This window comes from Homarus americanus, unplaced genomic scaffold (genome assembly GCF_018991925.1).
Source record: "Homarus americanus isolate GMGI-L3 unplaced genomic scaffold, GMGI_Hamer_2.0 scaffold24922, whole genome shotgun sequence".
Classification (NCBI taxonomy): Eukaryota; Metazoa; Arthropoda; class Malacostraca; order Decapoda; family Nephropidae; genus Homarus; species Homarus americanus.
The window spans coordinates 3,914,775-3,941,675 of record NW_024722610.1 but is presented as its reverse complement, the minus strand read 5'-3'; the positions used below and the strand labels follow the sequence as shown (position 1 = coordinate 3,941,675).

Sequence of the window (26,901 nt, the reverse complement as noted above, 5' to 3'; positions counted from 1 at the left end):
GGAGAGATACTTAAGTTCAATCGGGAAGAGATAGTTTAAGTTCTGTCGGGAAGAGATTGTTTAAGTTATGTCGGGAAGAGATTGTTTAAGTTTTGTCGGGAAGAGATTGTTTAAGTTATGTCGGGAAGAGATTGTTTAAGTTCTGTCGGGAAGAGATTGTTTAAGTTCTGTCGGGAAGAGATAGTTTAAGTTATGTCAGGAAGAGATTGTTTAAGTTCTGTCGGGAAGAGATTGTTTAATTTCTGTCGGGAAGAGATTGTTTAAGTTGTGTCGGGAAGAGATTGTTTAAGTTATGTCGGGAAGAGATTGTTTAAGTTCTGTCGGGAAGAGATTGTTTAAGTTATGTCGGGAAGAGATTGTTTAAGTTCTGTCGGGAAGAGATTGTTTAGGATTCTGTCGGAAGAGATTGTTTAAGTTCTGTCAGGGAAGAGATAATCTGTAATTTGTTTCTGTCGGGAATATTTTAAAAAATAAGCATATGTATCTATGGAGAGAAACTGAGGTTCAAGATAGCAAGATGACGAGATACAGAAGGAAGAGACAGAGACGTAGAGAATGTTTAGGATGGAGAGAGGGAGAGATGATTAGATAATGAGGAGTGATACTCGCCTCCACCACATCTATGACAGTGAGGGGAGGCAGACTGGTGTACACAGATCCATCACCGTCACCAGGACCTTGGTGATCATCATCATTTTCTTCTGCCTCGCCGTCAGGATGGGCGTGTGGGTGTGTGACGGGCGTGGTGACCAATCCTCCACTGGCTGCCCAGACCACACAGCCTCCGCCCGCAGCTGCTCTCACCCCGTCCACTTTCCACGGACCGACCAATACTCCGCTATAACTAAAGTTAAGGAGCCCAACATCATAATAATAATAATAATAATAATAATAATAATAATAATAATAAGTTCTGTCGGGAAGATAAGTTTAAGTTATCTATTGTCTCTATGATTAATGTGATTAATAACGGTAATCTGGCAATGGGGAGCGAGAACAAACCTCCACTAGGGTGCATATAGTAAGATGGGAGATGTAGTACAAATTGTTTAGTTTCTAGTAGTGGCTAAAGGATACACTGTCTCCATTACGCTATACTGCCAGACGCTCTCCCTCGTTCATATGACACCGTTGCCTATCAGCTTGTAACCATGGGAACGCTGTAAACAATAACAATCCCCCCACAATGCTTCACCTTCCAGACAACTGACGCACTGAGAGCCAATTGATTATCACATGAAACTTCAAGAGTGATTTACTTTACAAGGTCTTACTGTAGACATTTTCGGGAATTATTTTCTGTAAAACAAAGAATATAATGCCTTGACTTCCACGCTTTTATCCCGCCTGTCAATCTGTTGGTTGCAGTATAGGTCTGATTTTATTTAATTTTATTTGGTAGATAATTCATATTTGTATAAGGACCCACTTAGGATAATGCATAGATGATCACGAATACAGTAAACCGCCATTTACTGGACATCAACCTAACGTAATAAGGAGGTTTCACAGGTAACGGATCTCGATATAATGGACAGTACTCTCCCACTTAGTCCGTTATATAGTTTCATATCTAATGGACTTCGATATACCAGACTATAATTTCCCATATAGTGCGTTAAATAGAGGTCTCACTGTACTTAGTTCCAGTGCAGTCTCGTGAAAAAAAATCAAATTGACTGCAGGCCACAAGATTAAATTAGAAGTTAGCTATAAAACCATTTCCATTTTCAGCTCCTATAGTTTACTCCCTAAAATGATTGGATCACTTGATGATTAGCCACCCCAACTTTTTTTTTTTGTGGGGAATATCCCACCCGGGCACAGGTCATCGACCTACAACGGGACTTGGAGGGCGAAAATAATAAAATAAGAGTTAAAATTGGAGAAAGAAAACCTAACTTTTTAAAGTGAGACAGATTACAAGTGGATGGAAATACAAAAGGCAAAACATTCCACAGTTTGAATGTCTGAGGAAAGAAGGATATACTATAACGGGTTATTTTCTAGTGTGGCCAACGTCCACACAGAAATGGTGGGCATCGCGGACAAGACGAGTGTTACGAGCCTGTGGGGTTTTTGATTGTTAGGTTCACACTCAGGATGGAATGGAGAAAGGAAACTCACAATGTGCTCTCTATATACATGTTGTATTGGATGTACAATGCAGCTTGGTGCTGGGAAGGCAGCATGGTTACAAGCGTGATGTAGAGAGAGCTGGTTGGTGAGGACGCTCAGAGAAGGACAGCTTGTGGGTCGCCATGCTCGCCAGCGGGAGAGAGGACCGCCAGGCAGGCGGAGGAGCGAGGGCCGCCAGGCAGCGGCGAGGAGGTGTTGCTGGCTGGTTGGTGTAGGTAGAGAAAGAGAGATCACCACGAGGTCAGGTCTTAAATAGCGGGGGTAGGCGTGGCTTAGTAGTTGACCCCCGCTCCGTGATGTATGGCGGCGCTGGTTGACCTAGACCACGAGGCATACACTGGGGAATTGGTGGGGTCGGCTAGGCAGCGACAAACAGCGTTTGTAGGGGAGAATTCCACTACAATACTCCCCCTTCCCTCCAGGCGGTGTAGGAGACTTGTTGTCTGCAGGGTTGCATAGCACATGTGAGGCAGAACGGGCGGTGCATGCCTCATGTGAGACAACGGCGATGGCGTGGATGAGCCGGTCGCTGGAGACAACTGTCTAGATACACAATATCTGTGGGAGTAGAGAGGGAGAAAAAGGGTGTGTGGAGGCGATGAATGTTGTGCTTCCCTCACGGCAGGTACAGAGTCGTCAGATGCGCCTGCTGGGGTGTGTGGGCCTGGATCAGGAGCAGGGGCTGCGTCAGCAGAAGCGGATGAGGGCTCGTGACAGCAGCAGGTGCAGGACAGTAGCAGGGAGTACCTGAGGGAGAAAAGAGGGGTGTGTGGGTCCGCACTCAGGAACAGGGGCCGCGTCAGGAGAAGCGGCGGGGGTACTGCTGGGCCGGGGTCGGCGTCTGAGGCAGGACGGGTGTGTTGGTCCGTGTCAGGAGCAGGGGCATCAGGGGTGGCAGGGGTTACTGCTGGGCCGGGGGAGGCGTCTGAGGCAGGACGGGTGTGCTGGGGTCGGTAGGACGTGGTGCTTGGGGCAGGAAGAGGAGCTGGTGTCTGCTTAGAGAAGCAGTGCTGCTCTAGGGTGTCTAACCTGCGGTGTAGAGACAGTAGTTGTAGAGCCGATGAGAGCTGCCTCTGTGTGGATAAGCCAGTCTTCCATGTTGCTTGAAGACTGGGAGAGTGATCGTTTCTCCTCCATCCTGTGTGAGTGCGAATCTCCGGGGGTCACCATTTGTAGGGTTATGAGATATTGGGTTCACACTCAGGATGGGATGGAGAAAGGAAACTCACAATGTGCTCACTGTATACATATTGTATTGGATGTACAATGCAGCTTGGTGCTGAGTAGGTAGCATGGTAATAAGCATTGAGTAGAGAGCTGGGTGGTGAGGGTGCCCAGAGGAGGGACACGCGGCTTGAGGGGCGCCAAGGTCGCTGGCGGGAGCGGAAGCCGCCGGGCTGGCGCGGAGGAGGAGGTGTTGCTTGCTGGTGGCACTGTGTAGAAAGAGAGACTGGTCACAGCGGTGTCAGGCCTTATAAGGCGGGGGTAGGCGTTGGTAGATAGTTGACCCCCCTCCGTGGGCGGTGCTGGAGGCGTAGGCTGGGGAATTCGAGAAGGTTCGGTGCTTGTAGGGGAGGAATCCACTACAACATCATCCTGCTGCCATTCTTATTCATGAATCATTTTAAGGTAGGTTCATAATCTGCAGCATGGATTTTCTTAAAATAAAACTATTCCAATAATTTCCGAATCTAAAAAAAAAGCAACTAAAACGTGTTTGTTTGCTTGTTTGTTTGTTTTTTGTTGAAAGGAAGTAGGCAGCTACCAAACAGGGAGGTACTACCGCCTGGGAAGATATTGGAAGCATAATGTATTGTCTAATGGTAGACCCTGCTGTCATATGGCTTAATTTACACACAATTACAGGGTGTCAACTGTATTGTAGCGTACTGTCGTGGCGGGTTGTCAGAGTCTCTTATTTGGCCTCACAATGTACATACATGAAATATATCCAACACTCAGGATTGAGGTAGAAATAGAAAATCACAGTGTTTCTCGTATATATATTGTTGCACAGCACAGTGTTAAAGAGATACTAAGTCGGGCGAAGCTTGCTCAGAGTTCCTGTAGGGCGAGGAGCTTTCTGAGGGAGCGTGTGTATGGAGCTGTTGAGAGATGTTGCTTGCTGGTGGCGGTAAGTAGAAAGAGAGCAATGAAGGACAGGTGAGGTCTTATATAACCGCGGTACGCATGGCTTGACGGTAGGCCCCCGCTTTGACCACGAGGGATACGCCGGTAGATTCGCGGGGGGTCGGCCAGTCAGCGACACACGGCGTTTTTAGGGGAGGACTCCACTACAGTATCTCTTACTATTGACAACACAACAAATATAACCGTACTCATTCTTGATCCATTTTATTCATTCTATTTTATTCTCCTATGTCAGTTGATATTAATATTGAAGCAAGGCCTTCTCGGATGGGTCCCACTGGTCGGGAAGGCTGTGGACCCCAGGACCGACCTGATCATCATTAAGTTACTGGGGCCTCAACTGACGCCACCGCGGTTGCTGGAGGATCGGCTTTTTTCAAACTTAATTTTTCCAACATTCATGGCCTGAGATCCAATTTTCCTTCTGTGGAGCACCATCTATTAACCTCTTCCCCTGACTTCTTACTAATTTCCGAACTTCAACTGACTAAAGCAGCTTCTCTCAAACCTTTTCAAGTCTCCAAGTTGGAGACTTGAAAAGGTTGGAGACTCCAACTACAACCTTTATACCTCCTTCCGTTCTAAGGGAGGTGTATGAGCCTACTGCAACACACGCACACCCATAGCCCGACTCACGGACCTTGAATCTTCCCTTTATGGTGTCATCCGACTCAAAATATCTCTACCAACTATGACTATTTTTCTTTGTTTCCTATACTGTTCTCCCAACTCTGCCAACTATTTCGAACTCTTTGACTATCTCACTTCTTGCCAAGAGTCGTTGCTATCCACACACCCCAACACCGAGATCCTCTACCTAGGGGATTTCAATGTACATCACAGAGAGTGGCTTGGCTCTGCAAGGGATGACCAAGGTGAAGCTGAGGCACTCTCTTTTTCCTTACTTAATGATTTGGAACAAATAATCAAACACCCTACACACGTTTCTGGTCGACACGATCCACTTGCTAACTCAACGCCTGCACGTCTCTGGGACAAGATGCGTAGACTGAACTCCCGCCACACAGACATGCTTCCTGACACTGTCCTGCGCCAGCTTCACGCCCAGAAGCTCCCCGGAGAAGTTCGCCTAGCCCTGTCCGCACTGGACTACTCTACAACCCCAGCGACCTACGCAGCCACGGCAGACAGAGTATTCCATGAATACACTGCTGTGCGCCATGCTGCCACGGACAATTCGGCGGCCACACCGTCACTTTCCTCCGATCTTGTCAACCGGATCAACGCTCCTCAGATGAGCAACACCTCATAAGACATGAGGGACCTGCTAGTCTCTACACCACAGGATGGACACCCTCGAGCAGCTCTGCTCCTACACGCCTGCTGCTGCTCCTGTTCCTGCCCCACGCACTGTGTCTTACCAACCCCGACGTCTTCGTCCTGCCTTGGACACTGCCGCTAGCTCTCAGCACAGTGCACCTACCCTCTGCTGGTACCATCACTGCTTCAGTGCTAATGCTAGACGTTGTGAAGCTCCCTGCAACTACTCGGGAAATGGCATTGACGGGGATTAGTTGACGCCACAACCTCCGTCACTTCAGGCATCACACTGCTGCATATCACCGGACCGCATCTCCGGCAGGAAATTCCTCGTTGACACGGGGGCATCGGTCAGCATCATCCCTCCCTCACCGCAAGACACATCAAAGCAACCCTCATATGACCTGTTCGCCACCAACGGTACCCCCATCGCCTCCTACGGCGCACACATCCTCGCCTTAGACCTTGGTCTTCCCAAGACTCTGCGCTGGTCTTTCTTGGTGGCAGACGTCTCTCAACCTATCCTTGGCTTCGACTTCCTCACCTTCCACAAGCCCGTCGACCCAAGCAACCTCTGCCTCATCCATGAGCCTACAGCACACACGATCCGGGGTACAAGTGCCGCAGTCGCCGACACTATTACCTGCCTCTCGCCGTCCAACGAGTTCTCCTCCCTGCTCAAGGAGTTCAAGGAACTTTTCTCACCCAGAGTCTCTCCACCTCCACCTACGTCGGGAATCTTCCACCACAGCGAGACTACAGGACCTCCAGTCTTCTCACACCCTCGCCGCCTTCGCCTTGAACTCCGGAACACAGCTAAGCGGAATTCAACAGACTCCTGCATGACGGCATCATTTGACCTTCAAAGAGTCCCTGGGCATCTCTTCACATGATTCCAAAGCCATCATTCAACGACTGGAGGATATGTGGTGACTACAGAGCTCTGAACCTCGTCACCAAACCTGACAGGTACCCTATCCCGCATGCCCAGGACTTCCACCACAAACTCCATGGCAAAACCATCTTCTCGAAGATCGACTTGGGGAGTGCCTTCCATCAGATTCCAGTGGCACCTGCAGATATCCAGAAGACTGCCCCCACCACTCCATTCGGTCTCTTCAAATAGGCCTACATGAGTTTTGGACTACGCAGTGCAGCTCAAGACCTTCCAGAGGTACATGGACCACATCCTACGCGACCTCGACTTAGTCATTGTCTACACCAGCGATTTTCAACCAATGTGCCACGAAGCATCCGTAGGTGTGCCACGGGAGTTTAAATAGCATTTGGATAGCATTTTAAAAAATAGCATTTGGATACGTTTTGACATTACTGGTACTTTTATGGAGCGCATTAAGCTCCTTTTTTCAATGATGCAATAAATAAACAAATGTGTTGTTCATGAAATGCCCAAATGGTAGTTTTAAATTCTCTCCTTAATTCCGTAGTGTAGATGCGCCGATCAAATCTATCCTTAAATACTGATGGTGTGCCTCGACCATTTTAGTGCCTGACTCACTGTGCCGTGAGATGAAAAAGGTTGAAAATCACTGGTCTACATAGACGACATTCTCGTCGCATCTCCGACGCCTGCCGAGCATCACCACCACCTACAGCTCCTTCTCCAACACCTGCAGAACAACATGAAACTTCATCCTACCAAGTGAGTCTACAGTATTTTCCTCCTGTTGCCATAGTTTTCTTAAAATAATATACTGTATACAGTACCAGTAAATGTGAGGAACAAAAAAAATAATACCAATAAATAAGGTACAACAAAAAATACTGCATTGCCAAATCAGTAAATAAATGCCAAACGAAAGCTTAACACAGTCGCTATTCGCATACACTCCCTGCTTCACCATAGTAACGAAGATCAGTTGGGACGCTGATTTCCCTAGCAACGCTTTCTACCCCCTACGAGTTTGCCCTTAGTTCAATTATTTCTTGTAGGATATTGTGTACATGTAACCTTTTAAAAATATATGAAGTTGAAAAATAACCATAACACCTCACAGTTTGGCCCAGTAGCCAGGTGGTTACAGTGACGAGTCTACTCTGGCTACAATGCCATGATTTATCACAATTAAGCACTATTATATCAGTATAAACTAATAATAACAGTAAATCCAGTGAAATATGGCAGGGAGGGAGGAGAGTTACAAGAGCAGATGATGCTCTAACCAGTTGTCACTCACTTGCTCCCGTTGCCAGGCGTATGATCGAAATACATATTTTGTAGTCTAATTTGAAAATGGTGACAGGCACAGTGGTAAACAAATTATATAAACCATGCACTTACTTATAATAACATAAGAAACATTGTATCATTAATAGAGTGAATTAAATTATATTCCCACAAACAGCAATTGACAACTCTGTTTATGTTTCCCGCCTTGGGCACCTGTGTCCCTTGCGCTGACATCTTAAGGTGGCAGCACACTGGGCACTTTCCTCCAAACATGGTGTGGCCAGCAAAACAAAGGGACATTTTGCATCACACTGGGATGTTTTGTTGGCGAGTCTGCCCAAAGCAATGAAAATAACAACAAAGCGTCTGGACGAGGTTCGCCATGGATCCCGTTATAACAGTTGAGGCCTTGCAGGATTGTTATAGTTCTTCAATTGCTGAAGCAAGTGAGGCATCTGTAAAAACTGAAGAAAAGACAGTGGGTGCATTGTGAAGCTTCTTTAAAAGTGGTAGCGGTTGGCTGGCCAAATTACACCCTGAATAATGATTTAATAATACTAAAGAAGTTTTAATGTGATGAATATATAGAATTATGTCACCATTTATGTGCTATATTGTAAATTATTGTTTCATGATTTGTTTTATTTTACTTGAAATTATATGAAGCTCATTTGAGCACTAATCCACCCAGCAAAGATCCCTGCCAAACCGTTGTCCATTTCTAGCAACAGCAAAATCGTGCTGCTTGCTGGGCGTTTAGGCCATTGGCCAGCAAAACAGGCAACATTTTTGGAAGAAAGTGTCCAGTGTGCCGTCACCTTTAGTTACACGAGCCTAAGATGATCTTTGCTCTATTTAAGAATGCTTCTTAGCCCCCGGAACCCCCAAATTTTGTCCGAATCTTCCGAAATCCTGATTTACCGGGTCCAAATCTTCAGTGGTTCACTGAACTATCAAGTTACCTATGTCACTGTACATGCAAAATTGAACATGGAGAAAATCATAAAATCAAATTTCTACACCAAATTCACATTTCTGAGGCTTTGTATCAGATTTCAAAACTTCATGGTCTTTCCATGCGAAAAAAGTTGTAAAAAAAGGTTAGATTAACACTTTCATTTTTTAGTGACTTTTTGACACTTGTAGGGAATATCTCTGAAATCGTTAGTGGCAGCTGTTGGGAATATAAACACAATAACATATGAATCTTTTATTTTATGGAATTCATAATTACCAGTATGTATTTATGTACAATATTCTTTTATGTACACAAGACATGCAGTCCCACATGCAAAATCTTGACTCGATAATAATTTACTAGTGAAAAACCAAATGAGTACACTTTTTGAAAGATATGATAAGATGCAACTTTCTAACTTATTGGAGTTCTTTAGGACTTTTACACTCTTAGCCAATACATGCTAGAACGAATGCGATTGTAGTCAGGAAGTGCCTCACAGGGACCAACTGCAGCAATAGCAGGGCACTTATCATAGATGTACCGGTAGCAAGTGTCTCGTACAACATCTGCGTCCACAGCCTGAAAGACAAATTTCATAATCAACATCTGTAACTTATGTTAGACAGTAAAATATATATTCCTTAAGTTAAAATATTCATCATCCATTAGAAGTTCATTGCAGGCAACCCCCACTATACAGAAACCCGGGTTAAGGAAATTCACCAATACGGAATTTTGAAATGATGACAAAAAAACTTTGCAAGACGGACAAAATACTCGCCCTGGTGGAATTTTTTGAAATTTTTCAAACATAAAAATCGTGATATATAATAAAAAATTCACCAAAATTATAAAATTTAATTCGTGTGAAATCTTGGTGACAGCTACAAGATGGTTGGTGGGCCACTCACCTCCCCAGTTGCCAGCAACCACCACAACACGGGTACTGCTCATTTTGAATTCTTTCCCCAGCTTGTATTCAGTTTTGCATCTGTGTACTGGATTGTTGTTGCCATTACGGAATTATGGTTAATTTATTAAGTTTAAAAAAAAAATCGCAATATAGAACAAAAAATTTTTGCTGAAATTACAAAACGTATTTCGTGCGGATTCTGGCGGTAACTACATGACAGCGGGCGAGCAGCTCAGCTCTCCAGCTGCTCGCAGCCACAACAACAATGGCACTGTTCAGTTTGAATTCTTTTCCCAGTTTAAATTCAGTAATGCATCTGTGTTACTGCATACCTTTAATCAAGATGAGTGGGAAAAAGACAATCAAGTTCAAGTGAAAGTAGTGGTGATAAAAGATTCCATAAATGAATTGCGTTGGACATTAAACTTTATGTAATAATGAGGAAATTCCCAGTAACTCTGATCACACCACCTCACCTCACTACCTCTAGCAGCACTCGGCATCCTTTCTGGTGAGTTAAATTCAAGAACGCATGTGCATTTTTAGTCATGTGACATCATGAATGAATCATTGTATTTGTCTATTTTCATTCATATATGAGCTATGTTTTGGGCTGCAATAAATTTTTTTTTTAATGTATCTCAATTTATATAATGGGAGTCAATGAGCAAATGGTCTCATGATACGGAATTTTGTGATGTGGAAATATTTTCAGTAACGGAACCCTTTGTAACCCCGGGGATGCCTGCACAGGGGGTCCCCAAGTTACAAATGAGTTCCGTTCCCGAGGACGTTCTAAGTCGGAACACATACCCAATGTGCACTATATCATAGCTTAAGTTCTTTTATACAGTACATCTAGATTCACCTTGCACATTAATGCTATATAAATTTGCCCTACCTTGAATCGATTAAACCTGCCCCTACTAGTGAAAAAATCTTCACCATCACTTTCACCATGTGTAGCCTTCAAGTTAGCATGCAAGCTTCTTTCTTTTTCCTGGATCAAGGCTAGACTTGTAAGCAAATGCTGTTGATTTTGATCTTCCACCCATATTACAAACAATCTTTCCATTTCAATTATCAATCCACTTCCTTGTTTTGTTATCACAGTTGAATGCATTGGTGTAGATCCTTTTGCATGTTCACAAATTGTGTGTTTGTCTGTCAAAATTGTTCTGATCGTTGACTGACTGAAGGTGTTTTGCCTCTTTCAGAACGTTTAATTACATCAACTTTCACTTCCATTGTAATTTTTTTCCTTTTCTTGGATGCACTACTATCACTTGCATCAGATTTGCATTTGGAAGCCATGATGAGGGCAGAAAAATAGAGTTAAACTATAAGCAAAAAATGACAGTTTGCAATTGATCACACACGTTACCGAGGTGAAGGTAAGGCGTACTGACGCTGCCTCTAGGTGTGTGGCTGGGCGACGCATTACTCCCCACCTGCCACTCCGCCATGCCACACAAACTAGTTCTTGTACGTTAATACTGAACTACGAACCAGTTGTACCTACGTCGGATTATTAGAATAATTGACCTTATGGGACCTCGTTTGTATCAACGGATGTTCGTAACCTGGGAACCCCTATACTATTAAAGCAGCATCACTCGAGCACCTAAACTGGCAAGTTTTCACGCCAGTAGGCAAATCTAGTACAGTGCTGTACTACAAGCACTCACAAGGCGAGTCAAATTCCAGCACCACAGAGAAACAATCAAGATGGGTCACGGCAACCCTATTACTGTGCCAACTAAAGTTTATCAAGCGTAGGCAAGAAACAAAATGTCTGTAAACTCATCCACGGCTTGCTAGGAGGAGCACAAGTGCCTACAAAGCAAAATGTAAACAGTCCTGTCAAATCTATGAGCACACAATTAATATGCATTCATAAATTATTACATGTCCTGTGATATTAAAATTCATAATAAGGACATATAAAATATTTAATGTACTGTATATGAAAAATAAACAATACTTTAAGTTAATATCTAAGTGGATCTCCTTTGAACTCAGGAGTACTGCCAATTTCAGGCAAGTGAAAACCAACAGGTCAGAGTTGAAAGAAACCGAGAACACTGGCTGGAATCTCCTGATCTACTGCCAAATTTGCTCATCAATTTAGGCGCTCGTGTGACACTGCCTTTATGCACACCAACAGTTTGTCTACTGGACACTCCATTCCCTTAAGTCAAATTCAAGTTACATCAATGTAAAAATATTTAATCCATAGATAAAGCATTTAAAATTCTTACCTCAATTCTAGCATCAAGTTCATGTAATGGGATGCGCCTGTTATAACACAACATCTGGCGACCAATATCTTCACACACTGGGGTTGTACCATCCAATTGTAACAGCAAATTGGTCCGCAAAATATTTTTAGCACGTTCCACTTCGAACTCCGTAACATTGGTACATAGCCTCATCCACTCTGACTGCAAGTTATACATGAAATCCTGCAACAGAAAAATATATTTCAATTTATTTAAAATCTAAAATAAACTAAAGGTGTATTTGTTAGTCCAAAACACAAAAATCCATAAACAAAGTAAATAAAAATTATCAATATTGCTTGAACATCTTATCAGGTGATTAAGGATATGTATAAAAAGGCCTAAACACATTTCATTGCTCTAAGATGAATATATTTCATGCAACTCCTGCACAAAAAATGTGATACTGCTTCAAAAATTAAGCAAAGTGCCCAAAGTGAAACCTTAGTGACTGCAACCAAGACACTGTATTCTCAAAGCTCCACTATGGAAAAAATTTTAAACACCCACTCATGCATTACCAACCTGGTCATCTGACCCAGATAACTCCCCCCATCTCCACCACCAGCAAGAAATCAGGAGAAACAGTCTGTGTGTTAAAATTACCTTTGTCTCATTTTCTTCTTTTACTTAATAGAATTTAATAGATTCAGCAGTAGACAGTAGTTTTTCATTTTAACAATATTAAGAATGGTTCTGTACTATAAGTGATATCTCCACTAGCCAGAACAATTGATGCAGAGTACTTCTGGAAAAAAATTCCTCATCCCGGGAATTTTCCGGGTTACAGAAAAATTTTCTCAGAAGTTCCAGTAATTGCCCATTACATCATCTTGAACCTGGAAAACTTCCCATTCCTCATTTCGGTGATGGGAAATTTTTTATTTCTGCTTTTGGAACAATTATAGAAATTTAAAATTCGGCTATGGAGTTCGGGTTGAGGTTTCTGTTCGCAGAATATTACAGTAATAACGAAATCTCTCCTCATCATTACCTTATTTCTCTGAAATTATGTTTTAGCGTGTCTTGTTTACAACCATTTCCAAAAACGTAAATATCGCATAAATCTAGAGGTAGCTAAATAGCCCTATGAGTAATATTCTATAGGGTTAAAAAGGATCTGCTAAATAAAACCAAGTTAGGGTGACTAACAACTACTGCCACGTACTTACAGAAGCGCTGGCCTTACCTCAATTTGAGTGGTTCACACACAAAGTATATTCCCCAGAGGCCAGTGTCCTTGTAGCAAGTGTTGAAGGCTGGAATGAGTGGCAAAGGTTCCCTACAACAGCAGCCTGAAATAAAAAGAAAAATTCTCACCCATGTACTGTATGCCTTCTCCCATCATACTGGAAAAGTGGATAAGACCAAAAACAAAGACACTCCCATAACTCTGTGGGTAACATCCCACCATTTTACATACTCTGGTGCCTGAGGGGTGGGGTCGGAGTGTTTGTATACTTCATTCTTGTGAATACTTATTATTCATTATTTAATTACTATTGAAATTCATTATATGGTACAGTAGAACCTCGATAAATTGGACTAATTGAATCTTTTATCTTGAAAAATCAAAGTATTGTATTCTGAAAGACTGGCAGAAACAACTGACAGTCAGCTCATATCCCCCCCCCTCCCAGTGCAGTTCAGTTCACGTCGTTTCTTTTTAAATTTCATGTGAAATTATAATATACCTGATAAATTCTTACAGCACCATAGCTCTTTCAAATTGAACTAAACAGCCGGTTAATAAAATCTTACAAAACTACTAATTTTCAAACGATAATCAACTCAGAATTAAATAGAGTAAATAGTATGGATAAAATGTTTTTCGGCCGCCTTATTATTTTCTAAAATCAATTACAGTATACCCGTATTATTTATCTCAGTGAGTCTTTGTTGGTACCAGAGGGAAGCCAAGATTCTCACGCATTTTTTTTATCGATATAATTAATTTAAGATTTTTTTAATATAATTAAAACATAAGTTGATTGAAAATTCAATGATAAATTTCAAATTATATTCACCAAATACATGGATTTGCTTCTGTTTCATATTTTCATTTGCTCTTTAGATTCCTTACATGATTTTGCATATAGGGATATTATTGAAATACCACACATGTTATATGCACAGTAGGAAAAATTACTAAGGTGGAAAAAAATTAACAAACTTATTTCCGCTAATCTGGCTCTGTTTACCTCTCTACTAATAATTGAACTAAATGTGTTTCACAATTTGTCATACTAATTATCTAAATAATGTTAAATAATTATCTGGACTATCAATGCAAATGATTTGAGGTTATGAGTGGATTATAAAAATTTTTAATATTTATCATAAAATTTTAGATTAAATACGCTATTACACGCAGCCCGGGGACAGGGAACCAATCAGTTATTTGTAGCTATAGGCAGGCGTGGCCTATGGGCCAGGTTAGCGTGAGAGGATATAGGACCCTAGGCGTGAGTGTTAATCGCCGTCTAGCCAGTATGCGGCGCCATCTTTCTCACAATTGTTAGCTTAGGTTTATATTGTTTCATGTTAATTTTTTGTTTTACCATAAATCCAATAAAGGAATTCAGTGGACGGAAGGGACAATGATAATTAAATAATTAGGATATTTTTCATAAGTTTGTAGGAGAATTAAGTCTCTATGTATTTAGCTAAATATGTACCAAGGAATAAGCTGAGAGGGGCTAAAAAGGTCATCCAGCACCAGATAGGGTAAACAATCTCGTAAATTTGAAATTTCTGTGTTCAGCATTTACGTGTGGCATTTATTTTGCGTGTGTAGGTGAATCAGCGCACTGTAGGAATACGTGTTGGAGGAGGTTTTATGAATATACAATTAAAAATAATAAAATACTGTATAATGGACTATGTAAATATAGGACATCTAAAATGATAACAGTACATACATACCTGAGCTAGGTTAGAAGCATTGTGAACACCTCCACCGTGGGTGCGATCCCAAGAACCAACGAGTGTGTTGGCAATCATAAGTGGGATGTTGTCTGGATCAGCCCAACCAGCACCTTCCACTGCCATAGCAATATGTGCTAAAGGCATGCTGTCATCACGCACACGGATCTCAGCGCCTGAAGATATTTATTTTTATGATTAAAAACAAACATTATAGTAATGCAAAACTGTATGGTATAAGCTAAGGCATTGGCATCACACTTTCCTTACACACTTTGTTTTAGTTATGGAATTATGGAGAGAAAAATTGAACATATGTAAAACGACACGGGGCAACTTCGGGAGTATCCCCTGCATAGGCAACACCCAACCCCGAGTTTTCCTCTGCTATCTTGACAAGTGAATCATGGTCTATGCCTCCAGCACCAGCCAACACAATTCGTGGGGCCTTATAGTGGGTGGTGATGTAATCTACCAGGTCATTACGACTGATGGACCTAGTAATTATAAAAAATACTTTAAGACTGACTGACAAACAGGTACAGAAAGTGATATAGGATTAAGACAAAACACCAACACATTCTTTCCCATCCTTAACTTACATGCATTATCAAAATTATTCCTTAACCCTAACACATTCAAAATGCTTCATGCCAATTCACAGTGCTGAGTACAGTAATCAGTATTCAATGATTAACAAGTCTGAAAATGATATTAAAAAAGAATACAAGTTTCTAAAATGGCTAACCCAGACATGCCTAATGTATATAAACTCCTTCAAATAGTCTTATACACTTGCAATCTGAGAACTAGTTATAACAGCACCAAATTCACTTTTTTTTATCTCTTGCGCTCTTTCTTCTGATAGAATGACTAAGATAAAGAGCAATAATATCCTTCCTTTGTTTTTATTCTACTCTCTCTGCCTCAACAGATACATTCTTTCCTGATGCTCCCCTTTCACATCCATTTAATATATTCATTTCACTTCACACATCCTTAGTATCATCCACCAGTACAAAGAACATACACAGCATTACCTTTCGGTCATTCACATAAAACCTGCTGGTCCTCCCCATATACTAGTGACTCCCTCACCCTATCCTTCCACAGCAAGACCTCCAGTGTTTTGAGGGACAACCATACTGCTATGTATTATGCTAAGAAATCATGATATGATATGACATAAATCAGATGGATATCTTGGAGCCTTGATGTGGAAAGTGAATACCATGACAGAACTCATCTGACATGAGAAAGAATTAATGATAACTGAAGGAAGGCTGTGTTTCTCTTGATTTTGTACCATGCAAGGAATGACTAATAAGATTATATTTGAAATTATTAAGAAGATACAGTTTGGACCTTGCTAATCCGGGAAGCTTGGGACCAGCGAAAAATTTGAACCATCGAAACCGAGGTTAAAAAAAGCCAAAATGCATTAAATGTACTATTACTAATACCAATACAACTTACATCAGCATAAATATAGCCAAGGCTTACTGGACCTCTTTATGACAATGTATTTGTGCTATGGCACAAGTTTACTGGACTGTGACACAGAAATAAGTAGATGGAGAAAAGCAGAGAAAATTGTATATTATAGGCCTACTAATACCTGTACCTGTAAAACATTACTGTCCCCAACCATCAAAACTGCCGGATATCAGGTCCAGGATTAGCAGGGTCCAACCTGTACTATATATTCTTTGTTGGTCCAAGAATTGTACGTCCAAGAGGTGTTCCTGAAAATGCTGCAGCGGTGGTCAAATACAACTTCCTGAAGGTTACTCTCCACTTCTTGCATTTCCACGCAGGATCACTCCCCGTTCACGTTCAATCTCAGCCTGTGAAAATGATTTATAATGTTATTTATAGTACTACTTATTATTTTTATTAATGGCAAATGTCCCACAAAAGTGACGAGTAAAATGCTTTCAGGATTTGCCACTACATTTCCCAAAATACGTGTATAATACGGTATGCGCATAGAATTATTATTGTCTTTAATTTACTTTTCATATAATTCAGATGGTTTATTTCAAATGTATTTTGAATACCAGTATCATAATTTTTTTTCCAATCTCAGTTTGCACTATTCTCAAATTACACAATACTCTCAGTCAAAAGGCAACATATGTAAAACCAGATAATAGCTTAAATATTCCACAAAATGACCAAAGGTCTTCACATCTGGGCTAAAACCCAATTAAGACTGTAAAAAACATTCCAACACAATGGTTTCAATGGTTTAAGAAAGTGTAAATTTATTGTACCTTCCTCACTAGTAAAGTGACCAAACACTTTTTCACTAGTAGAATATCTGCATACCTCCACCCCCATCTCCATATCTATGCTTACATGTTATTCCTTCTTAATACACCCTGAACTTAAATTACTGACCTCTCCAAATTTGCTGTTCTGGATGATGTCAGAGAGTATCTCAACAGCTTTCTGGATGTCATTAGAGAAACACTCATAAAAACGGTTTGCTCCCTGGAGGTGTATGCATTTAGGTGGGACCCCATATTTTCTACCTCCAGCTCGAGGTCCGTCTGAGATCTCTTGGACGTACCCTTCATAAAATAATTAAACATTAGTATTCATTAATGGCCAGGTGAATGCTCTACACAACAATCTAAATTACAGTTTACATTAATTCACCAAACAAAATATACAGTAGCCCCTCGCCAACTGTGAGGGTTAGGTTTCTGAAAAAACCTCAGTTGGTAAATCCGTGGTTGGGAAATAGGGGGGTTAGGTTCCATGGCTGCAGATAACACTCATCAAAGCCTAATTAAGTTGCTTGTTCTTACACTAAACAATACTTGTATTGTACATTTAAATTTGAGTCAAATACATAATAGCATTATCATAAATTTTACAGTACATCCCGTTAGGAATGGCATATTTGCTCTGAAATAATAATACCCAATGAAGAGCATGAGTGTGTATGTGTGTGAAGTGAACATGTGTGTGAGCTTGGCATGTTTCAATTAGACCGTCCCTGTAGCTATATCACCCTAACCTACTAGGCCAAACTCATTATTGTTATTTTTCCATATTCGGGTAGATAAATATATATTTGTTTTATTTTTTTTTACACCAACATTGTACAAAAATAAAAATAAAATAAAATAAAATAAATAAATAAATAAGTACAAGAAATGATTATCATAAGGTAAAATAATTTTTACATCTGCGGGAGTCAGCCTACAATCTAGGGGAGGGCGAGGCTCCTGTCTCCTTTATGAAATGATTCCCAACTGGCAATTCAGTATATTTTCTTTTCTTTAATAATGTTATTTTTATTTATTCCTTACAATTATGGATTAATACATTAGACCAAAGAGGGATAAAGACACCAAACTGATCTGTGGAGACATAGAACCATGCCGTGGAGAAATGGTAAACAGAGTGAAAACCGTGGATACATGAACTGTGGTTGGTGAAATGGTATACAGTGAGAGATCGCACTTTGAGTCCTCTTGCCATTTTCTACTACTTAAGGTTTCTGGTTTCTCCACCCTTCTTCAAATAAAGAATAAAAGCTGAAACCGGTTACATGTGGACCCAGACATGAGATGTGCTTTATCAGTGACTCAACCTCGAATCAGGTGACTGACTGAAAGGAAATAATGTCATCCATCCCATTGAACTGTAACAAAACATGCATTCTGTTTGATGATTGTAAACATTAAAATAAAGGAAGATTACCAAAACCGTTTATTTCATTTGTGAGGGGCTTGGGAGAGAACTGAGGGGGGGCCACGAGGATGTTGAGAGTTCCTATGGGGAAATGGTGAGGAATAAATTAAAATAATACCAATAAATTACAACAAAAAATACTGTCATGCTAAAATCAGTAAATAAAAGCCAAATGAAAGTTTAACACAGTCACTATTTATACACGCTTCTCGCTTCACATCAGAGCAACGGCTCAGCTAGGAAAACTCCACAGAGATACACAGCTCCATTCACAATGTGCCTCGCAAGTCAGATCATACAGTACAGATCTTTAGTTTCTTAATATATTTATTTAACCAAACTTTTAGATAAATTATTTAAGGATCTTTTATTAAAACAGTCTTGCAGAGAATTTATTCAGGATCATTATGATATTAAATTTATCTCTAACACTATTAGAACAGATACTATTCACTAGGTTAGGAACTGGTGGTGAGGAAGAGACAGAGTCCCTTGACTGCATTCTTGGAGGGCCTCTCCCTCCCTCTCACTCATTTCTTTAACACAACTAGAGCATATGTTGTGAATAAAAATTTATACACATTTTTGCTGCTCATAAATATATTTGCTACTTATTTATTTATTTTTTATTCAAGACCTCTTCAGGTCATGATACCCAACAATCCCCCACCTTGACACTTGGTGACCTGAACGCATGAGACACCCCACCTCCACCTGACATTGATCAGATCAGAAACATGACCCACTAATCCCCTACCACACCTCCATTGCAACTTTTCTACTCTTTTTTTCATAAAATAATGAAGTCCCTCTATTATTATCATGTTCATGTGCCAGTAAAATGAACAGTTTAACTTTGAAAATGTTTGGCAAGTGTTTTGCTCACCATCTTCAAGGCCAGTACAAAAGCTACACCTCCAGTCCCCACTCTTCAGATTCATCCAAGTCTGTGTCGGACTCAGGTTGATGTCTCCACTCCACTTTAAACATCCTCTTAGCCTTGAAGCGGACAAGTGATGATGACTAGACTTCTCCTTAACGATGTGATGAGTGTTGTTTAATTGTGAGTAGTGCTAATAGCATTCTAAGATTATTTTTGGGTAACCTTATGTCCAACTGGCCAGAACCATTCCATTGAACCCCACGTTATTATGAACCTGATTTATGATACTTTGATTTGTGATTGGGTTTCTAGGAACCTAACCCCATTGCAAAGCAAATAGAGGTTTACCTGTACTGAATATATTGTGTAAAAAAAATATATATATAATAATTATAATCACCAAATAACCAGGCACCCAAGCTTATTTCACGAGATGATTCAACACAGTAATACTAGGGAAGGGTTCGGTCAGCATTAGGGTGTTTAATCGGCCAATTAATTAAGCTGGTATGCCTAATCTTAAATGCGATCTAAAAAAAACATTAAAACATATAAAAAACAAAGTAACCTCATACAACCCATACCACTGAACAATGTGGAAAAAAGTATCACATAAGTCTAATGAAATAAAAAATGTTACCTTACAAGCCATGAATCAGCAACTAAATGTCATCTTAAAATCCATGAATCGGACAATCACATAAATCTAAAAACCATGATTCAGACACACCTCATTTCCCCTAAAAAGCTAAAATCAGACACTAATACCTTAAGAGCCATGAGTCAAACACTTCATGTTGCCATAAAAGCTGTGAACTAGATACTTCATAACACTAAACCATAAATAATACACGACTTACTTCAACCTAAAGCCAGGTACTAGGTATTAATTATATCACATTAAAATCCATGAATTTGATAATAAAATGTCACCTTGAAAGCCATGTGTTCCAGGAAGTGAGCCACTCCATTGTTTGCATCGGTCTCAAAACGAGAACCAGTATCAATCCAAAGACCGACGTGTGGAGTGGGAGAGCCCGAGTCCTCAGTGGCTACGCGCATGCCATTGTCCAGCACTGTGACTCGTGTGGCCGGCACGCAAGAAGGGTCTGCTCATAATTTGCACTGGTAGCTGTTGCTCGCCATCTTGCCGGCTGAAGTAGATGGAATTATTTATGATAAATCATTAGTGGGAGATGGTCTAGCTGACTAGCATTTGAGGCAGTACAGAACAGTATTAAGGAAATGCTCAAGTAATGATATGCAGTCCAGCTCAAAATCACCAAATAATAATGAGGAAACTGCTGTAAAACCTCTTTATTAGTTATTTATTAATTGAAACAAATTTTATCATCTTTACAAAAATATTAATATTTTTTTTTTTTTATGGATTAGAATCATTAATGACGATGAAACACATCTTTTAGCATTTACATCAACAGCTGATAATAGCACTGCACTCAAGGTGAAAAAACAAGTGTAAATTAAGTTCAAATCTTCTCCACCTTTCTTGATATTTCAGAAGAGAGAAACAAGATTCATTTTATACCATAACAGGAAATTTATTATTAAAATAGTTTTTCAAATGTATTTTTCTTGTTACAAACAAATATAAGCATTGTTTCCATGGAAAATGCATATTTATGGAAATATAACCCCTACACTAGCAATGACAAAGATTTCTTCCAAAGTGGGCAGGACTTTGAAGAGGAGGGAAAATGTGGGGTTAAAACAAAACAAACAAACCTTTGAAAACCTGACCTAACCTACTACCGGGAAAGCCCTAATACCATAAAAAGCTTACCTATTTAACTGATGACAGAGGAAAACGTGATTTAAATGTTTTGGGGGTTTTCCAGAGATATTACAGAGAGTGTCTTCTTGTTTTGGGCATCTGGGTCATGAGGAAGGCCAAAATACATCTCGAAAAAATGTTTGCACGTAAAAATCTCCCAATATAGTTGAACTGTCCTCTGATTGGTCACAGCAGATCATGTGAAATTCACATAAGAGATTTGAATATAAAATCCCACAAATGCTGTATGTGTTTAGGGCACTTAAATCAATAGTGTTGTCTTGGTCCTGCGTTGATCACGTCCACAAAATGTAAACACATTTGGTTGTGTATGAAAGCAAGTTTACAGGTTCAGTTTTTCCGAGTCCATCACATAAATATGGCAAGAACTTTGGTAAAATTGGTAATAATATACAGTAGGTTCAAAAGGTTAGGTAGGGTTTTTCAGGGTTTGTATTTTCTGTTAACCCCTCATTTTCTCTCTTCTTCAAAGCCCTGCCCACTTTGGAAGGTTCATTGTCGTTCATGGTAATTAGCAGGTTGCACCGGATAAGTTACCTAGCCAGGTAATAGCAAATATCCAGTATCCAGTCAGATACCAGGATAACAACCGTTTGGGTTACTAGCGGCTTTTCTTCAGCAGAATAATTCGATTGGTGTTAGCCCAAAAAAAATTTCTTAGCATTTTACAAGAGTTTATAAGGGTACAGTACCAATACGAAAAGGTAAGTTACCGTATAGGTTAAATTAATTTTATTTTGCCACCTATTTCTTAAAAAAAAAAAATCTTGACACTATTAGTGCACACAACTCTGTTAGAAAGTAAAAAAAAATGTTTTTCTAGTGTATTTTTGTGTTTTGATTGGTTTTGAACTTCATTTCCGTCGGAAATTCCCGTTCTTTAGTTATCGGGGGTTTATGGTGGGGCGTTTTACGACAAAAGTTATGGCTAAGGAATACAAAAAAAAACACTAGAAAAACAAACCTGACCTGACCTAACTTAACCTAATTAACTCTCACTATATGATGGAATCACTTATTTCTTACCTTATTGGCCTGGTTCTGGTTGATGCGTTGCATTCAGATTAGTACAAGTTGCTGGCCTGATTCGTAGAGGTATAGGCGGGCAGCTTGCATAGGGCGGAGAACATCAAGATCTAAGAAATGCTACAGCTTGTTCGTTTTTCCCCAAAATGTAATCAACTCCATATAATTGAAGGCACCCGCCATGAGACTTCCATGGTCGGAATTGAATTTGAATTTTGAAATATGACCCAAAATAAAAATCGAGTTTGATTGGACCAAAAATACTGCGAATTGAACTCCAAATCATTTTAATTGGTGGCCCCAAAAAAAAAAGCTTTTGATTGGCCGCGTGACTTGTATCGGAACGCATGTGCTTGATGATTTATGAAGGAGACATGCAGTGTGGGAAGTGAGGTAGTAACTCATTCCATATTCCCAAGACAAAGAAGAGACGTTGGTGTTTGTACACCGTCAGTGATTACAAAGGAACATTTTTAGAAAAGTGCCATCTTCACCTGTACTAATCTCAGAATCGAACGACGAACCAGGCCAATAAGGTAAGAAATAAGTGATTCCATCATATAGTGAGTTAAGTTAGGTTATGCCCTACCCAAACCCCCTGATAACTAAAATAACAGGCAATATCGGACGGAAACCAATCAAAACATACAAAAATACACTAGAAAAACATATTTTTTTACTTTCTAACAGAGTTGTGTGCACTAAAGCAAATTTACCAAACTATCTCCAATAATAAAAGCAGCAAAATTCATGCAATTTTTTTTTTGCTGGCGAAATCGCTCACGCTCTTAATTAAACGTGCATTTATTTCACTAAGAATCTCATATGTCCAAAAACTACCTAAGAATTACTAAATCAATGTCCCTTAATAGAGGAAAATAGCAGACACTCGATCAGCTGATTCAACTTCCTGTGCCAGGAGCATAGTTGTGACTTCTTCTTTCTCTTCACGCAAACTGTTCCTAATTTACCTGTTTGTTACTTTGTTCAAAAATTTTTATCTACTCTCATAATAACTCACCTTCACTAAAGTGGTTTTATTGGTGTAATTTTTGAGCAGAGCTCCGGCCGGCCGCAACAATCGGGACATCTCGTATACCTGTAAGCTCAGCGGCTAGTAGTGGGTCAGGCAGGGGGATAATGTTTACTGAAGTACGGAACAAACTAAATTAATTTATTCTAACCTATATATTCATGTATTTAAAGGCATTTATCCTGGATTTATGATTTTATGTATTTAATTCTTTTATATTTCAAATTTGAAAATATGTATTTAAAGTAAAATCAGAATATGATCTCAAATCTTGCCGTTGCCACTGATCGGCTCGGTAGCCGCTTGGGTGATCGGTTACGTTTCTGTTTTTAATTACACAATAGAAATATCAATTTAATATGAAATGAATATCAATGTTAATTGACTCGCTATAAGTTTAGTTCGTTGGGTTTTCTTCCTTTTGCAGGACTACAATAATATAGTACCCACTTTCGAGATCAAAAATTCCAAATATTTACGGAAATAGTGAGCCTATTTAAAAGTATTAGCGAATCATTGTTTTCCTACTTTATTATACTAATATTACTTATGACTATTTGTATCTATAAATAAATATGTCTGTTATATCTGCTAGGAAACACCAGGAATGCTCAGCTTAGGCTTTAGCTTGGCTCAGCCATGTCAATATTGTTATTATTCATCTTATATTTGCATTTGTATACTCAATAAATAGTTTGAATCAGGTTATGGCCTATGTTAATGCGATAGCAGCGATACCACAAAAATGTCTTAAGCGATAATGTACCCTAAATCTATACTGATCAAATTATCATGTATATAATATTTAAATTACATTAAATCTCTGCGCATAAAATAAAGTGGTTTTAATTATTTTTTCTTGTTTTACATAGTTACTCGCCAGAGCCATGCGCTGATGAAATGAGTCTTCCAGTTTTCGCTGTTCAACGAAGCAGATGATAGTGAAGATCCGTCTCCTTAATATCCTTCTTGTCACTTTAAAAAAATAGTCACTTTATATCTCTCAAAATTTTCAAATGTTGAAGTAATGTATTAATAACCTTGTTACGCTTAAAGACATTCGTTGTAAGGTGCAGTAATGTAAAGTGACCATATTTCTTGGAGCTAAAAGCGGGACATAAACAAAAACCATGAAAGAAAAACCCTAGAAACACTGTAGTGGGTATGGCCATTTCGTCACCACTGTTTCACCCGTTTCGTCACCACTACTTTACCCGTTACGTTACCGCGTTCATTCCTACAATACCTACATGAAAATAACTGTTGCTTGGGATAGAAAAACCAAAGACAATTTTTAAAACGAAAATATAAATTAAAAACATTGTCAATACGCCTGCAATCATTTCACTAAACAATAGAGTAATCATTATACAGTACACACGAAAATAACTGTTGCTTGGGATAGTGTAGCGTAGTGTATGTGGTCAGTGTCAAATTTCTCTTTATGTTTCTCTATTTTCTCTGTTAGGCTCTCATACATAATTACATGTAGATCTCGTGAAGTGGTGTGGGGTACGAGATGTTGGTTCACACTCAGGATGGGATGGAGAAAGGAAACTCACAATGTGCTCTCTGTATACATATTGTATTGGATGTACAATGCAGCTTGGTGCTGGGAAGGCAGCGTGGTTACAAGCGTGATGTAGAGAGAGAGCTGGCTGGGGATGCTCAGAGGAGGACCAGCTTGTGGGTCGCCATGCTCGCCGGCAGGGCAAGGGCCGCCAGGCAGGAGGAGGTGTTGCTTGCTGGTTGGTGTAGAGTGAAAGGGTAGGTCACCACGAGGTCAAGTCTTATATAGCGGAGGTAGGCGTGGCTTAATAGTTGACCTCCGACCAGCACTTCCAGCAGCAAGACTGGCCCCCCACTGCTTGCACACCAGCCCCACCAAGTACCTTCGTGTAGGGGAAACCCAAAGGCAAAACAACAAAGCCAACCCTCAACCGGTCAACAACCAAAGTGCAGCCCAGTTTCCTGGCCTCCCTACGCCCCACACCCCAGCCCCCGAGCAGAAGACAACAACAACTACGAAAAGACAAACAAGCACACACCAAGGCACCCGAAGGAATGAATCAAGGTACTTACAGCCTTTTGGTGGAGTGGCCTAGCTGACTACTGGGCCACAAGATACAGCGCCTACACAGCTCCAAATACTCATGGGAGCTGTCCCCGGCAAGTCGCCACACCTCCAGCCACCTCAGTGGAGTGCGACACCATGCCGGCCTCCCCACATGAGTGACAGCCGAGGTACACCTACACCGAAAAGGCCACCAGGGAACCACAAAGATACCGTCAGTTCCCAGAAAAACTGATCGTTTCAGCTCCCCTGAACCGAAGCAAAGGTCCAGAAGGCAAGAACCAATTACAGAACAAGAGGATATGAACCTGATCCAGTCGGAATCAGACCTGAACATATCCATCGAGGATCACCAGAAGTCCCCGAGAAAACAGTGGTGGAAAACACCAGCACCCTGAACATCCTTTCATGGAATGCTCAGGGCATCAAAAACAAGAAACACCTCCTGCAAGAAGCAGCAGCCAAGGACAAGCTTGAGATTATACTGCTACAAGAAACACTCCTACAAGAACATCACTATTTCAAATTCAGTGGCTACAAGACATACAGGAGGCATTTCACGCAGGCGTCGACAAGAGAATGGATGAGACCATGCAGCAATTGCCATGTGGGGAAAACATTGAGACACAGGCTGTCAAAGTAACCCTCCAAGAACGGGAAATAACTGTACACAACATCTACAAGAATCCAAGGGGCTCACTGGAGGTGACTCACCATTTGCTTCAGCCGCTGACCACGCCACACTCATAAGAGGGGATTTCAATGCACATCATCCCTTCCTAAGCTCGAAAAGCCCCCACAAATGAAGACGGCCTACACCTATACACCACATTTCAAGACACGCCCGAAATCGCCCTCCTAAACACGGGAGAGCCCACCACATTAGGGGAGTGAAGGTTAGATCTAACCTTCGTCTCCAGTGCACCACAGCCTTTGGCCTCCTGGCAGCTACAACTTCACGCTGACCAGCGACCACTTTGCCAACTTAACAACACTGAAGGTGAACAACTCTCCACTCCACCCCTGCCGAGATGGAGATACAATACCCAAAAAAAGGCGGACTGGGAACTCTCATAGGAAACACCTGGCTAAGTGGCACGCCAAATCACAGCTGGCTGCTGCAGCATCCACGGACGAGACAATCTCCACTAACAGTTGGAAAGTCGAGGCATTTCACCAAGCGGCAGAAGAGGCTATTCCAAAAACAAAACCTACATCAAGACAGTACAAGGATTACCAGTACTACTGCCCCAGGGTGAAAGAACTCAACCACAGAGTGAACATGGCTCAGCAAAAACCGTGCAGAAGACATCCCACGACACAAACAGACATCTCCCCTGCAAGACATAATCAAGGATATCAGGGAAGAGAAGGAAGAAATCAAAAGCGCAAGATGGCCTCGGGTGGTGCTCCGAACCGAACGAGCACACCTTCCTTCGGCAAATGTGGGCCCTGATCCGAAGGGCATCTGGAAAGGCAACACCACCACCACCAACCCATCCCAACCCAAAAAAGAGT

At 40.8% G+C, this 26,901-nt stretch overlaps 1 pseudogene; it reads right to left on the bottom strand.

Moving 5' to 3' along the window:
- Nucleotides 1-8,959: 8,959 nt before the first annotated feature.
- LOC121862900 lies at nucleotides 8,960-23,381 on the bottom strand (annotated as a pseudogene).
- Between the last annotated feature and the right edge of the window lie 3,520 nt (nucleotides 23,382-26,901).